Source organism: Adiantum capillus-veneris, chromosome 20, assembly GCF_014529385.1.
Source record: "Adiantum capillus-veneris isolate H3 chromosome 20, ASM1452938v2, whole genome shotgun sequence".
NCBI classification, from domain to species: domain Eukaryota; kingdom Viridiplantae; phylum Streptophyta; class Polypodiopsida; order Polypodiales; family Pteridaceae; genus Adiantum; species Adiantum capillus-veneris.
Genome location: NC_140950.1, coordinates 133,796,496 through 133,805,498, shown reverse-complemented (window position 1 = coordinate 133,805,498; position 9,003 = coordinate 133,796,496).

The following is a 9,003-nucleotide window of genomic DNA, read 5'->3' as shown; positions in this document are numbered from 1 at the left end:
AATCACCATGCTTGTCTTGAGCATGACCTCTACACCCTTGGCTATGGAAGATGAAGAGCAACTAAATGAAGGATGATGGCCATAATCCTCGTGCGAGTCTTCGCCATCAACTCCCACCTATCCGCCATGTGCTCTACCACTCTTTCCCTTCTCATTCCTCTACCCTATGCTCCCCATTTCATCGCCTAATTCTCTAAATAAAGCTTGAGGTTTTGTGAGTATGTTTTCTTGCAATGTTTTGCCCATGTGAGGTGTGCGGAATCGCCACCTAGTCTTGTGTTTTGGAGTGAGCTTATGTATGTGTGAAGGGTGTGCGGATTCTCCATCCTTTTGTGATGCCTAAGTACTAAGCCGCTATACCCCCTCCCCCTCACTCTCTCTCTCTCTCTCTCTCTCTCTCTCTCTCTCTCTCTCTCTCTCACTTGATCTCATTCCCTCTCCTTTTCATCATTACTCCCAAGCATCCATCTCTCTTGGATGAAAACTTTGTTATGGTGGTGTGTTGTTTGCGTCCTAGCCGCTGAAGCTAGGTGGTGCCCCCTATTTGCTTTACCATGACAGGCTCGAGGCGCGCCATTCGGTCCCCGGTGTTTTAAAGGCCGTCGGGGTTCGGGGTTCGCTTTGCTCCAGTCATTTGGTGCCCCCACTGAGGATCTTTTCATGAAACCCTTCAGTTTACAAGACTGAAACCCTTAAACTATTGTGAATGGATGAATGGCTATCAGGATTTGCTAATTGGACGATAGAAGAAGAAGAGTTCCAAGCACAACTAGACGAACTCCGCATCTCCATCGAAGCTCGAGTGCCAGGCGTAACGGTAATCGATTTGCAGTGGGAGAGTCAACCAACACGCCAAACCCAATGGATATACATAGGCCAAGTGCCAAGAAGAAGAAGGAGAAGGTCGAAACCATGTCCGCAACCTACAACCAACCCACAACAACAAAATGGAAGGAGCTCTACACAATAGAGAATCAACACTATTCTACTTTGAGAATCGGGTAACTCAAGTCACCGAGGTAATTATCACAGTCAGTTTTCAAGTCGCACCTGATGCTGCAGCACAGATAACGGAAGCATTGGCTCACACTCTCACTAGAGAAACTAGGGATCTACTGAGTTTGTTTCAGGAAAGAACACCACCCTCTCCCACAAGCTTGGACAGTGACTAAGCACCTCTAAGCTTCACATGAATCAGTACAACCTACCTCAAGACAGATCACACATACCAACACGTGTACGCTCAATCAAGGTAATACTGGATTTGAAGGCTCACTACCAGCACATCATTGACACCATGCCGGGTGGGGAGTAGTTTTTGGAGGTTCTGGCATCAGATCAACCATTTGTTTTACCTTTGGTACAAGGCAATGTACCGTTTGAAGTTTTAATCTATGTCCTAGTATAAGAGGGTATACACGCCTCCTTGTAAACAAGAAAAAAACTTTTGCAAGTTAAGCAGTGTGTCTTTCTAGCTCTCTCTCAGTAATCATGGCAAGTGTAGCATTTCCAACATTTAAAGGAAAGAAGGGGGAGGATTTGGTAACAGACTTCCTAGATGACTTTGAAGTAGCATGTGTAGTGAGCAACAAAGATACGGATGAATCCCGGGTTAGAATCTTTAAGCATCTCATGAAGCTAGAAGCTAGATCATGGTACAATGCACTTCCACAAGCAACCAAGGATGACTGGGAACCCTTAAAAACCGCTTTTAAGAGGCGCTTTGGGGGAGGTACCACTTCAGAAAAGTTGTGGGACAAGTTGAGAGACTTGAAGCAGGAGGGTCTTTTAGAATATGCCACCTATGAGTCCAAATTTGTGGATTTGTGGGAACGGTGGATTGAGTCACTGGCTAGGGGGGAAGCTGCACCCGATTTCCTAAAAAAGATCGGTTCACGCATGGCTTATGGCCGCTTCTCAAGGAGAAGGTGAAAGGTAGATTCCTGGCTACGTACGAGTTAGCCGTTGAGATTGCTCGCCTTAAAGACAAGAAGCTGCGAATGAAAGCCAAAGAAACCGAGTCTACAGAATCAGGAACATCGCGTCGACCAGCAACTACGACAACCACCATTCCACCACCACCACCGGCTCTTGGGGTAAGAGATGACCAACAAGATATGTTGGCCCATATTACTAACCAACTGCAGAATTTGTCTGTCCACTTAATACAACAAGGGAGGAGTCAAGAAAGAGATCAAGACCCTGGAAGAGCACGATGACAAAACAGGGAGTATCATTGCTACAACTGCGGAGAAGACGGTCACGGTATGTACTACTGTCCCAAACCACGACAAACCTATAATAGAGGAGGTAGGAGGAACCAATTGTCACCCCCTAGAGAAAGAACACCCCCACCCCGAGCACCACCCCCACCAACACAAATTCTACGTCCACCCCAGACACCACTACAAGCATCCATCCCACCTCTTCCACCAGCCCCACCACCTGATCGCCCTGTAAACATCATAAGGCTAGAAGAGAAAGGAAAAGTCGTAGTAGTGGATCCACCCAGAGCAAAGGAGAGGGACAAGGGTAAGGAGAAGGTAACCTTTTTAAAACCACTAAAAGCCATGACTGTGAAAAGAGCTAGGAGGGAGAAAGATACACAATCAGATGATGAGAGAAGCATGAGAGGAGAAACTAGCAAGAGGCCATCCAGGCCACGATGGAAATTGGGCATCACCGACTTCCAGCTAGGGGAAAGTTCTAAGCCCTATGATCTAACATTGGATGTGGCAGAGCAAGGACCGAAAATTACATGGCCACAGGTGCTACATCTTGCACCAAAAGTAAGGCGACAATGGTCTAAAATGGTAAGTACAAGACGCTCCAAAACAAAGGTAGCCGAAGCAATTTCGGGATGCAACATGGATGACATCCTTCCAATTGTCGACGTAAACATAAAAAGAAAGAGGGTTGGAAACACCTACATTGATGGAGTTGCACAAATCTATGTAATGAGCGAATCTATGATGCTTCGATTAGGGCTCGAGGTTGACGGGCCTTCTCCATGCAAGGCAAAGATGGCAAACAACGCAAAAGTAAAGTGTGTGGGTGTGGTAAGTGCCATGAAAATCAAAGCTTTCAACACTGAGGTAGAGGTAGATGTTTTTGTAATGCCTACTAAGGGGGAGGGCTATCCACTAATTTTGGGAAGGCCATGGTTGATGGCCATGAAGGCAAAACAGGACTGGGGTACTGGCCTTCTACGCATGACCGGTAAGAAAGGGGAGACAATCTACTACGACATGAGCATTGGCAAGCAGAAGCAAATGAATCTGGAAACATCGGCAGATGAAACCACTAGCGAATCTTCCAGTTCTGAGGAGGAGACCACATCCACCGACGAAAGTGACAGTTCCATTGATGTGATGGATATCATTATGAAGGATCCACAAAGGGTAAGCACAACTGGTGATCCATCACCAAAAGGGAAACCCAATGAAGAGGAGAGAAAATCACCTGGCCTTGGAGGAAGTAGGTTGAAGGGTATGTTGTCTACGGAATTAACACTTGAGGAGAAAGATAGTTTTTTGCAAATGTTGATGGGATTTCCTAACCTGTTCATTGACAACTATGAAAGAATCACAGGCATTACAGTAGTGGAACATCATATTAAGCTGAAGGAAGGGGTAAAACCAGTTGTGCAAAAGCTACGACGATTGGGGATCATACAAGAACAGGCACTCTTGGCCGAGGTAAGGAAACTGCTGGAGGCGAGATTCATCTATCCTGTAGAAAACTCAGAATGGGTGTCACCCGTAGTGGTGGCGCCTAAAAAGAATGGTAAGTGGAGGGTCTGTGTTGACTACAAACCACTAAATGCAGCTACAAAGAGAGACCACTTTCCTCTCCCTTTTTTGGATGAAATTCTGAATGAAGTAGCGGGTTTTGAATGCTATACCGTCTGTGATGGTTATTCTGGATACTTTCAAATACGCATAGCCTTAGAAGATCAGCTAAAAACCACTTTTATCACGCCATGGGGTTGTTTTGCATACAGGGTTATGCCATTTGGTCTCACAAATGCACCTGCCACATTCCAAAGATATGTCACATATGTTTTTCAACCGTTCTTTGGAACATCCATAAGAGTGTTCATTGATGATTTTTGTATATATAGCTCCCGTATTTCACATTTAGAAAAGGTAACTGAAGGTTTGGCCAGGTTGCAGAGCCTAGGTGGACAATTAAATGTGGATAAATGCCACGTTGGGGAGAGTAAAGTCATTCTACTAGGCCATGAAATTTCAGCAAAAGGTATCAACGCCGACCCAAGTAAGGTGTCCGCACTCATATTCCTACCTTCACCAACGACCGCACGTCAACTGGTCTCTTTTCTACAGAAGGTGAGGTACTTAAGTAGATTCATACATCTACTATCACAACTTGTTCTACCACTGCAACAACTCACTCAAAGATCAACTTTCACTTGGGACGAGGAAAGCGAACATCACTACAACAAGGTAAAGGAGGTCTTAGCCACTCTGCCAACTATCTCACCACCTAAGTGGGATGAAAAATTCTATGTCACCTCAAGTGTTGGTGATGACTCATTGGGGGCTGTGCTACTCCAAAAGGATACGACGACATCTTTCATGAGGTCAATCTACTTCTCTAGTCGAATGATGACAGCAGGAGAGAAAGGTTTCACCCATGTGGAACACTTAGTCCTAGCTCTTAGATTTGCAACTACAAAGTTTAGGTCATATTTGTTGCCTAAGAAATTTGTGATTCTAACCACGAATGAAATATTTCCCTATGTTGTACAACACATGGATGTGTCTGCTAGAATTACTAAATGGCTAGTTCGTCTGCAAGAGTTTGACTACACGGTACAGGTAGAAAGCACGACAAGGGCAAGTTTGGGGGGACTCATGACCTACCAAATCTTTGAAGGGAAGGAGAAGTCCGATTACCTCCAGTACCACCGATGGTAGAAGGAGCATACTCTCTCTACTTTGATGGAGCCTACAAGCGAGCGTCCGACAAAGCAGCTGCAGGCATAGTGGTCTTTGATGACAAAGGGACAAAGGTATTTTCGTTGGGCCAATTGTTAGATTCACATTCTAACAATGAAGCTGAGTATGCAGCACTAACCAAGGGTCTACAATGGTGCGTCTCACAAGGTGTACAACGCCTTAATGTATTTGGGGATGCTCTACTTCTGGTAAGGCAAGTAAATGGAGCATGGACATGCAAGAATCCTAGTTTAAAGATTCACTTAAGTGGTGTAAAAACCTTGTTGGGTAAGTTTGAAGAAGTTCAAATACACCATATCCCAAGGGCTCAAAACCAAGAAGCAGATGCCCTAGCAAGTGAAAGACTACAGGAAGTGGTGGTTGGAGCAATAAAACTAAAGCTCCCTCTATTTCAAGGAAGTGATGCCTTGCCTGACATCATGCATTTTTTGGAAATAGGGGAATGCCCATCAGATTTAACAAAGGGACAGAAGCAATGGCTGACGCGGAAGGCCACAAGGTATCGACTCATCAATGACGGTTTGTACTGTAAGGGTAAGGACCAAATACTCAAGAAGGTCCCTCTCTCTCAGGAAATCACGGGAGTAATTGCTAGCTGTCACGATGGGGTTTGTGGTGGTCACTTTGCCCTAGACATAACAAGTAGGAAAATCTTGCAGGCAGGCTTCATATGGCCTAGCCTCAACCGTGATGTACACCACTGGTGCAAAACATGTAAGTTGTGTCAAAAGGCCGGCACTAGGTCATTTATGCCTGAACCACAGACACCTATTCTCTCATATGGACCATTTGAAAAATGGGGTATCGATGCCATTGGGCCATTACCTAGGGCCAACTCAGGAAAATTCTACATTATCATGGGGGTCGACTACATGACTAGATGGGCGGAGGCTACAGCCACCACTAGAATCACAGTGGTAGAGGTAGCTAAATTTATCTACGAGCACATATGCTGTAGGTTTGGCACACCTTTAGAGATCATCTCTGATAGAGGGCCAGGTTTCATAGCAGACTTGGTAGGAGAATTAATGCAGAAACTGGGCATTACAGGGAGGCACTCTTCACCATATTACCCTCAATGTAATGGCCTAGTTGAAAAGGTAAATGGAATGGTTTCTAAAATTATTACCAAGCAGATAAACAATCATCCTGGAGACTGGGATAAGTATCTACTACCAGCTTTATGGGCCTACAGAACTTCATTTCATACATCCTTGGGATTCACACCGTATCATCTAGTATTTGGAAGCAATCTTGCCCATTGAAGTGCAACTACAAAGTCTTAGAGTAATGGCAAGCCAGCTTCAACAGCCCAACATGCATTTGAGAGATCACATCATCAACTTGGAAAGACTGCAGCTGGACAGAGAAGAAGCAATAAATTATTATGCAGCACAAGTAGAGCATAGACGGCTTAGCTTTAACGAGCATCTCCGGAAAAAAGAATTGAAGAAAGGAATGTTGGTGCTCCGCTACGACAATCGCTTCGACACGCGCAAGGATAAGAAACTCCTACTCCGATGGGAAGGTCCTTTCATCGTCAGGAAAAAGTATGCCAATGGAAGCTACCAGCTTATGGAGGCTGATGGAAAACTTCATAAAACCAGGGTAAATGGTTGGCGACTTAAACCTTATTTTCTTCGATGACCAGGCTCCACCTATTGACATTCCAGATGAGGACACACCATCAGCCGCCACCTCCGACGATAATGATCAAACAGATGAGCTAGAGACATGAATGCCTCTAGCCAAAAGGGGAGGGCTAATGATGGGGGCTTTTCACAAGCCAAGCTCCCATACCCGTCTTCTCTCGTCCCCACCCCATGAAAACCCCCTCTTAGGGAGGGAGTGATAAAAGACATTGGAAAAAGTAAGAAAAAAATAAAGTATGATTATGTAAATGTATGAGAAAGGTAAAATAGGCCACCTCATGCCTGCGGGGCAGCCCATCCCCACCTTGCCTCCTTTTTCTAAACTGTTGCACCGCCGTGTGTCCCTTTTCCTCTCCTCCACTCAAAAGGTCAACCCCCTCTCTCTTCCCCTTGTCCTTTCTCCTTTCTCTCTCCCCTCAAGCTACCCCACCTCTCACCAATAATGCATTCTAACTCACCAATAATGCACCCTAACTCACATGCAACTTACCCTATCTTCCAAAATAGTATACCCCACCCCCCCTTTCTCTCTCCTATCATATCCCATGACCCAAATACCCCCCTCTCTCTCTAAAGTACGCCATGTCTCTTGTCTGGTAGCTAAATAACCTCCCCCACACTCACACACACTCAGTTTCACTGAAAAAGGTGCCCACAGACCCATCCCCACCCGGTGGTTACCTGATTTTTCTTGTGTTCACACACATCTGCACACAGATTCACCTCTGAACACACTCCCCTCTCTCCCCTCTTGTAATTACTTTATTCTCCATGTCACCTCTCACTTTTTTTTCATCAACCCATCTCTCTCTCTTAGTCTCTCTCTCATGAGACTGCTATTCTGGCACTATATACACACAGCCAGACAAGTGGGGCCCGCAGTCACATGGCCTATGTAGATAATGATTTCTTCATTTCTAAATTCTAGAATTTCTCCCCCCTCCTCCCCTATATAAAGAGGGGCCACCATCACACAAAAACACACAACATCACCAAAGAACACACTATGCACTGTGTGTGCCTAGTGCACACACACACACACACCCACACCATCACCATCACCGCAATCACCATGCTTGTCTTGAGCATGACCTCTACACCCTTGGCTATGGAAGATGAAGGGCAACTAAATGAAGGATGATGGCCATAATCCTCGTGCGAGTCTTCGCCATCAACTCCCACCTATCCGCCATGTGCTCTACCACTCTCTCCCTTCTCATTCCCCTACCCTATGCTCCCCATTTCATCGCCTAATTCTCTAAATAAAGCTTGAGGTTTTGTGAGTATGTTTTCTTGCAATGTTTTGCCCATGTGAGGTGTGCGGAATCGCCACCTAGTCTTGTGTTTTGGAGTGAGCTTATGTATGTGTGAAGGGTGTGCGGATTCGCCATCCTTTTGTGATGCCTAAGTACTAAGCCGCTATACCCCCTCCCTCACTCTCTCTCTCTCTCTCTCTCTCTCTCTCTCTCACTTGATCTCATTCCCTCTCCTTTTCATCATTACTCCCAAGCATCCATCTCTCTTGGATGAAAACTTTGTTATGGTGGTGTGTTGTTTGCGTCCTAGCCGCTGAAGCTAGGTGGTGCCCCCTGTTTTCTTTACCATGACAGGCTCGAGGCGCGCCATTCGGTCCCCGGTGTTTTAGAGGCCGTCGGGGTTCGGGGTTCGCTTTGCTCCCGTCAGTATGAATGACGAATTTACTTCCCCACTCCCTTCATTTATTTCATTAACCGCATGTTCGGAGCGAGTAGCTCTACTAAGGGTCTCTTTTATGCGGCTAAACACGCTGGGGACCCGGGCCGTGGGCCCATGGCATGCATGTCTTGACTTGAACTATCAGGGTTTGGTGTAGGATACCTCTCCATGACTTCGTAGTCAGAGGAAGAATCACTAGACGCAATATGAGGATCTTGGGTCGCGCTACCTTGAGTCCCGGCCGAAGGTCCAGAACCTAGGGTGGAGGAATAATGGGTGCCCGCGTAAATGGAGGCACTACCAATATGCTCGTGCTCTAACACTCGTCGAGAGCGTAGGTTCATTCGACTTGGATCCCCTAGAAGTGTCAGTGAGGGCCCGTGAAGGCTGCTCACCTAGTAATTTTGGGTGTTTTGCAACCCAAGTCTTTTCTTATTTATTTATTTTTTGATTTTTTGGTCCTTTTTTTCTGACCCAGCTATATAATAGAACGTATGATAGCTCAAAACGAGCGTCTCGGTCAGAGGGACGTGCCGTGCTTTACAACCCTCCGTTTGGTCACTTTATGCCCTCGGAATCCCTAAAACCGTCAATTTCTAGTAGGGAACTAGGCCCAAATTAGAAAGTCTAAGGGTGCAAGTGGGAAGAGAAGGGAGGAGAGTGGAGGACTTGCC